Source organism: Somniosus microcephalus, unplaced genomic scaffold (assembly GCF_052327205.1).
Source record: "Somniosus microcephalus isolate GS21.2 unplaced genomic scaffold, FLI_Smic_1.0 unresolved_chr1, whole genome shotgun sequence".
In the NCBI taxonomy this organism is placed as follows: domain Eukaryota; kingdom Metazoa; phylum Chordata; class Chondrichthyes; order Squaliformes; family Somniosidae; genus Somniosus; species Somniosus microcephalus.
In genome coordinates this window covers 58,077,928-58,084,877 of record NW_028225179.1, presented here as the reverse complement: position 1 = coordinate 58,084,877, position 6,950 = coordinate 58,077,928, and the positions used below count along the sequence as shown (strand labels likewise).

The window sequence follows — 6,950 nt, the reverse complement described above, 5'->3', positions numbered from 1 at the left end:
GCCCTTCGGTCCATTGTGTCTGCGCTGGCCATCAAGCCCTGTCTATTCTAATCCCATTTTCCAGCACTTGGTCCGTAGCCTTGTATGCTCAGTGAGCTGCTTTCACCCAGTGTGGTACTTAGCTGCACACAGTGCAGGAAGATCCCTGGCTCCAAGCCCAGCCTGTGCCCAGTGAGCTGCATTCACCCAGTGTGGTAGTGCGCCCCACACACAGAGCAGGAAGATTACAGGCTCCATCCCCGGCCTGTGCTGAGTGAGCTGCCCTCTGTCACCCGGTGCATTAATGAGCCCCACACACTCATGCAGGAAGACCGCAGGTGCCATCCTCAGCCTGCGCTGAGTGAGCTGCCCTCCCTGACACAGTGCGGTACTGAGCCCACTCACACAGAGCAGGATCATCCCATGCTCTATGCCTGGCCTATGCCCAGTGAGCTGCCCTCCCTCGCCCGGTGTGGTACTAAGCCCCACACATAGAGCAGGGAGATCCCAGTCTCGATCCCCGGCCGGTGCTGAGAGAGCTGTCCTCACTCAACCATTGTAGCACTGACCTCCACACACAGAGCAGGAGGATCCCAGACACCATCCCCTGCCTGTGCTGAGTGAGCTGCCCTCTCTCACCCGGTGTGGTAATGAGCCCCACACACACAGAGCACAGGAAGATCCCAGATTCCACGCTCGACCTGTGCTGAGTGAGCTGCCCACACGGTGGTGAATCTTTGGAATTCTCTACCCCAGAGGGCTATGGAGGCTCAGTCGTTGAGCATATTCAAGACAGCAATTTATAGATTTATCAATATTAAGGGAATCAAGGGAAATGGGGATAGTTCAGGAAAGTGGAGATGAGGTAGAAGGTCAGCCATGATCTTATTGAATGGTGGGGCAGTCTCGAGGCGTCAAAAGGCCTGCTCCTGCTCCTATTTCTTATGTTATGTCTTACGTTCTCTCTTACTCAGTGTGGTACTGAGCCACAAACCTAGAGCAGAAAGATCCCTGTTTCCATCTCAGACCTATGCTGAGTGAGCTGCCCTCTCTCACCCGGTGTGGTACTGAGGCCTACAAACAGTGCAGGAAAATCCCAGGCTCCATGCCCGGCCTCCTCTGAGTGAGCTGTCTTCTCTCACCCGGTGATGTACAGGGGACCACACAGAGCAGGAAGATCCCAGGCTCCATGCCTGACCGGTGCTGAGTGACCTGCCTTCTCTAATCCATTATGGTACTGAGCCCCACACATAGAGCAAGAAGATTGCAGGCTCCATTCCCAGTCTCTGCTGAGTGAGCTGCCCCCTCTCACCCGGTGAGCTACTGAGTCCCACACATAGAGCAGGAAGATTGCAGGCTCCATGCCCTGCCTATGCCCCTTGAGCTGCCCTCTCTCACCCTTTGTGGTAACGAGCTCCACACACATGCAGGAAGATCCCAGGGCTCCATGCCTGCCCTGTGCCCAGTGAGCTAATTTCAACCAGTTTGGTACTAAGCCCCACACACAGAGCAGCAAGATGCCAGGCTCCATCGCCAGCCTGTGCTGATTGAGCTTCCCACTCTCATTCGCTGTGATACTGAGCCCCAAACATAGTACAGGAAGATCCCAGTCTCCATCCTCAGCCTGTGCTGAGTGAGCTGCCTTCTCTCACCCTTTGTGGTACTGAGCCCCACATGCAGAGCATTAGGATCCTAGGCTCCATGCCCAGCATGTGCTGAGTGAGCTGCCCTCTCTCACCCATTGCGGCACAGAGCTCCACACTGAGCAGGAAGATCCCAGTCTCCATTCTGGTCTGTGCTGAGTGAGCCGCTCTGACCCGGTGTGGTTCTGAGCCCCACGCACAGCGCAGGAATGTACCAGGCTTCATTCCTGGCCTGTGCTGACTGATCTGCACTACCTCACCGGTGTGGTTTAGAGCCCCAAACACTGAGCAGGATGATTCCAGGCTCCATGTCCACCTGTTCTGAGTGAGCTTCCTTCTCTCCACCGGTGTGGTACTGAGTCCCACACACAGAGCATGACGAGCCCAGACTTCATCCCCTGTCTGTATTGAGTGAGATGCCCTGCCTGTGCTCAGTGATCTACTATCACCCGGTCTGGTACTGAGCGACACACACAGAGGTGGAAGATCCCAGGTTCCATGCCTGGCCTGTGCCCAGTGAGTTCTCTCTCCCACCCAGTGAATGGGGCCGGGCTCTCAGGCTGACGCCAGCGGAATTGAAGATTTGTTGCAGCGCCGCCACTGGTAGAAGCCAGAAACTGCAGCATGATATGTTTACATCGGAAGCTCTCATTGGAACCCTGAGCTGAGGATTTACACTCGGGCATCGTGGGGAGTCCCGGCCCCAAACCCCTTCTCCCCTCCGGAGTTCCACCGCTGGATTAGGAGCTGGGGCCGTGGGCCGGGACATTGCCTGCCGCTGCTGCCCAACACTGACCAATCACCCGCCGGCTCGCTGAGGAGGCCTTGTGGCCAATCGGAGCGGCCGCTCTATGAGCAACAGCAGTCTCAGCCAATCAGACCGCAGCATGAAACGCGATGTACCAATCACAGCCCGACTTGTCACAGCATAACCGCCCACGGACATTGTGATGGGCAGCTCACAGTCTGTGAGGCGTTATTTACACCACCTCTAAGCAACTGAGCTGACAGCCACAAAGACTCACCTGGAGTGGGTGCGAGCCCCAGGCTGGGCAGTTTGTGTTTCACTTCTCAGACTGGGTGACAGAGTTACTGTACAAACAATGAAGACACCACATCCCTTTAACATTGTTCCGAAATAAAATTTAAATTTGCCGAATAAAAATTGAACGTGTAACTGGAAAGTAACAGAAAAAGAGCACTTAATTCAGAAAAACACTGACTTCCCTTCATTCAAACACTGCCCTGATATAAATACAGGATCTGACAGTCATGAAGTTTCTGTGAGTGCGACGTTGATTTTGAACACGCAGCCCTTTGAAGGGAGTCGGAAGGGCTCCCCTTGCGCCACAATGAACGGATTGAAGTCGGGTCCATAGGATGGAGATCGGTGCGCTCGGAATGTGAGAGGTGGAAGCAGCAGCAGCCAGACCGCCTCAACAACAGGGCAGGAACCCCGACCTCTAATCCAGCCGCTGCCGGTCCGGGTCTGAGCCGGGTCTTTATTGAACGAGTCCGACCCCGGTGCAGCTCAACACAGTCTCAGGAATCCTACCGCTGATATAATCACTTCTTTAAACCTTGTTTAGATTCAGTGAATCCTCATCTGTCCTCTGCTCTGTCAGTTCGGTAGTTTATTTAAACCGACACTCGGAGCTCTGTTATACAGGGTACCGGCTGTTTAGGTATTTCTCAGTCACACTACTCCCATTAATAACACCTTTTGCAGCTAACTGATGGCCAGGCACTTGAAGCACTCCCGGATTAAGCAGACACAGAATGATCCGGGACTGTGAGCTCTGCCAATTTAAATGGTCACAGAGTGAACCGGGACTGTGAGCACTCCCTTTTCAAAAAGACACAGAGTGATTCGCAACTGACCACGACTCCGCCCATTATAGACAGGCCTGATTACCAATGCTTATGAAATCGATGGCAACATAAATCGGGCTTTTTCTATAACGGGCGACCGATTAAGATGCCAGGTTTATTCTTGGACGCCAAGTTGAAGGTTTACTTCATTATTATTTTTCCCTATATCTCCGCCATTTCACTCCAGCCGAATGAATTGAGTTTAGGTGTCAGCCATGGCTCAGCGGCAGCAAACTCATGCCCCTCTCCAGGGACTTGAGCACATAATCCAGGCTGACTCTCCAGTGCAGTACTGAGGTTGTGCTGCACTGTCGGCGACCCATCTTTCTTGTAAGACCTTAAACCGAGTCCTCAGATCCCATGAGAGTATGCCAAAAGGTTGAGTAGGTTGGGCCTCTACTCATTGGAGTTCAGAAGAATGAGAGGCGATCTTATCAAAACATATAAGATTGTGAGGGGGATTGATCGGGTGGATGTGGTGAGGATGTCTCCACTGATGGGTGAGGCTAGAACTAGAGGCATAATCTGAGAATAAGGGGCTGCCCTTTCAAAACTGAGATGAGGAGAAACTTCTTTACACAGAGGGTGGTAAATCTATGGAATTTGCTACCCCAGGCAGCTGTGGAAGCTGCAACATTAAATAGATTTAAAACGGAGATAGACAGTTTCCTAGCAGATAAGGGAATTAGGGGTTACGGGGAGAGGGCAGGGAAGTGGACATGAAGCTATGTTCGGATCAGCCATGTACTGGAGTGTCAGCCTGGATTATGTGCTCAATTCTCTGGAGAGGGGCTTGAGTTTGGTACCGCTGAGCCAGGGCTGACACCTAAACTCAGTTCATTTGGCTGGAGTGAAACGTCGGAGATAAAGGGAAAAATAATAATGGAGTAAACCTTTAACTTGGCGTCCAGGAAAAAACCGGGCATCGTAATCGGCCGCCCGTTAAAGAAACAGACCGATTTATGTTGCCATCGATATCAAAAGCATTGAAAATCAGGCCTGTCTATAATGGGCGGAGTCGTGGTCAGTTGCGAATCATTCTGGGTCTGTTCGAACCGGGAGTGCTCACAGTCCCGGATCATTCTGTGTCTGTTAAAAACGGCGGAGCTCCCAGTCCCGGATCATTCCCTTTTTTTTTTAAAGTACAGCGATTTCAGCTTTGATGACGGAGTTGTTGAGTTTAACTAAATGCAACGGGGCTCGTCCGGGATTTGAACCCGGGACCTCTCGCATTTTAAGCAGCAAAATTCCCTAAGCGAGAATCATACCCCTAGACCAACGAGCCGCCGGTACGCTGTTCTACGATGCATTGAGTTTCCCTGTGCTCGTGCGAACCCAGCTCATAGAGGACATGTTCATTCAGTTGGAATATGTTTATCTTTTCCTCAATCCACTTCTTTTTTCGAGCAATTTCTTTGAAGCAGCTCAAAATTCGCTCCATAACAAAGAGGGTTAGCAGCATCAGGTGCCGCGTGGCCTAACGGATGAAGGCTTCTGAATTCGGTTACGAATTTTTCAGTTATCAGAAGATTGCAGATTCGAGTCCTGCCGCGGTCGGTTAATTAACTGTGCGTCTCTGATTCTGGCTTCAAACCGATCATTTTTGACAGTCCCTCACCTGAAGCAGCGGAAGGCCTTTTGCTTACATTAAGCTGATTGTACAGTTTCAACATTGTAGATCTGTGTGCACGGGCAGGATAAGCGGTGAAGTGGAATTTCTTTCAGGGTATTTCTGCTTAGATGCAAAAAGCAGGAAATGGTATGGCTGAGCGCGGTGCATTGGAGAGACGACGTGGCCGAGAGTTTAGGCGATGGGCTGCTAATCCGTTGTGAACTGCACACGAGGGTTCGAATCACATCCTCGTCGTTATTGTTACACGTTTGATGCTGATACACTTTCTGTGCATTTCACTGTAAAATATGCTATGATATGCAATTTTGTCAAAACCACCCTGGTGCTCCTGCATTGCTGATATGTTGTTAAAATTAAAAGAGACCACTGGAATTCTTCATCTTCTTGAAGGAAGGTGGAGCAGAGATCCCGATTCGGAGATTGAAGGACCCTCTATTCCTCCTTCTGAGATTGGAACCGAATGAAAGTCTTGCGGGAACAGGGGCAAATGATTAGGGAGCAGAAACATAAATTTCTCCTTTAGAAGGCAATGCAATTTCCAAAATATTTATCAACCTTAATGACGAGATTTTCTGTTTTAGTTTGTTTGGTTGAGTGATAAATAATGGGCGAGAAACCCTCGTTCTTTTCGGCATACTCCCATTGGATCTGAGACCACGGTTTAACATCTTACTAGAAAGATGGCATCACCAACAGTGCAGCACCTCTCAGTACTGCACTGGAGTGTCAGCCTGGATTATGTGCTTAATTCTCTGGAGAGGGGCATGAGTTTGCTACCGCTGAGCCAGGGCTGACACCTAAACTCAGTTCATTTGGCTGGAGTGAAATGTCGGAGATAAAGGGAAAAATGATCATGGAGTAAACCTTCAACTTGGCGTCCAGGAAAAAACCGGGCACCGTAATCGGCCGCCCGTTAAAGAAACAGCCCGATTTATGTTGCCATCAATTTCATAAGAATTGAAAATCAGACCTGTCTATAATGGGCGGGGTCGTGGTCAGTTGCGAATCATTCTGGGTCTGTTCGAATCGGGAGTGCTCACAGTCGCGGAGCATTCTGTGTCTGTTAAAAACGGCAGAGCTACCAGTTCCCGATCATTCCGGGTTTTTTTTAAAGTAGAGCGATTTCAGCTTGGATGACGGAGTTGTTGAGTTTAACTAAATGCAACGAGGCTCATCCGGGATTTGAACCCGGGACCTCTCGCACTTTAAACACAGAAATTTCCTAAGCGAGAATCATACTCCTAGACCAACGAGCCGCCGGTATGCTGCTTTAAGTTGCATTGAGTTTCCCTGTGCTCGTGCGAACCCAGCTCGTAGAGGACATGTTCATTCAGTTGGAATATGTTTATCTTTTCCTCAATCCACTTCTTTTTTCGAGCAATTTCCTTGAAGCAGCTCAAAATTTTCTCCGCGTCAGCGGGAATCCTGAGCGGCAGAGCGGGGCTATAAAAGTCCCAGAGACCAGGTAAGGCCTAACAGCGTCGGCGGGATTCCTGAGCGGCAGAGCGGGGCTTTAAAAGTCCCAGAGACCAGGTAAGGCCTCACAGCGTCGGCGGGAATCCTGAGCAGCAGAGCGGGGCTATAAAAGTCCCAGAGACCAGGTAAGACCTCACAGCACCGGCGGTAATCCTGAGCGGCAGAGCGGAGTTATAAAAGGCCCAGAGACCAGGTAAGACCTCACAGCTTCGGCGGGAATCCTGAGCGGCAGAGCGGGGCTATAAAAGTCCCAGAGACCAGGTAAGACCTCACAGCGTCGGCGGGAATCCTGAGCGGCATAGCGGGGCTATAAAAGTCCCAGAGACCAGATAATGCCTCACAGCGTC

At 50.9% G+C, this 6,950-nt stretch overlaps 2 non-coding genes across 2 annotated transcripts; both read right to left on the bottom strand.

The window, feature by feature from the left end:
- Positions 1 to 4,690: 4,690 nt before the first annotated feature.
- Positions 4,691 to 4,779, bottom strand: trnap-agg (transfer RNA proline (anticodon AGG)). The gene is given in 2 exon segments: positions 4,691 to 4,726; positions 4,744 to 4,779. It is a non-coding gene; the product is annotated as a tRNA-Pro (tRNA).
- Positions 4,780 to 6,294: 1,515 nt separating this feature from the next.
- trnap-agg (transfer RNA proline (anticodon AGG)) lies at positions 6,295 to 6,383 on the bottom strand. The gene is given in 2 exon segments: positions 6,295 to 6,330; positions 6,348 to 6,383. It is a non-coding gene; the product is annotated as a tRNA-Pro (tRNA).
- Positions 6,384 to 6,950: the final 567 nt, after the last annotated feature.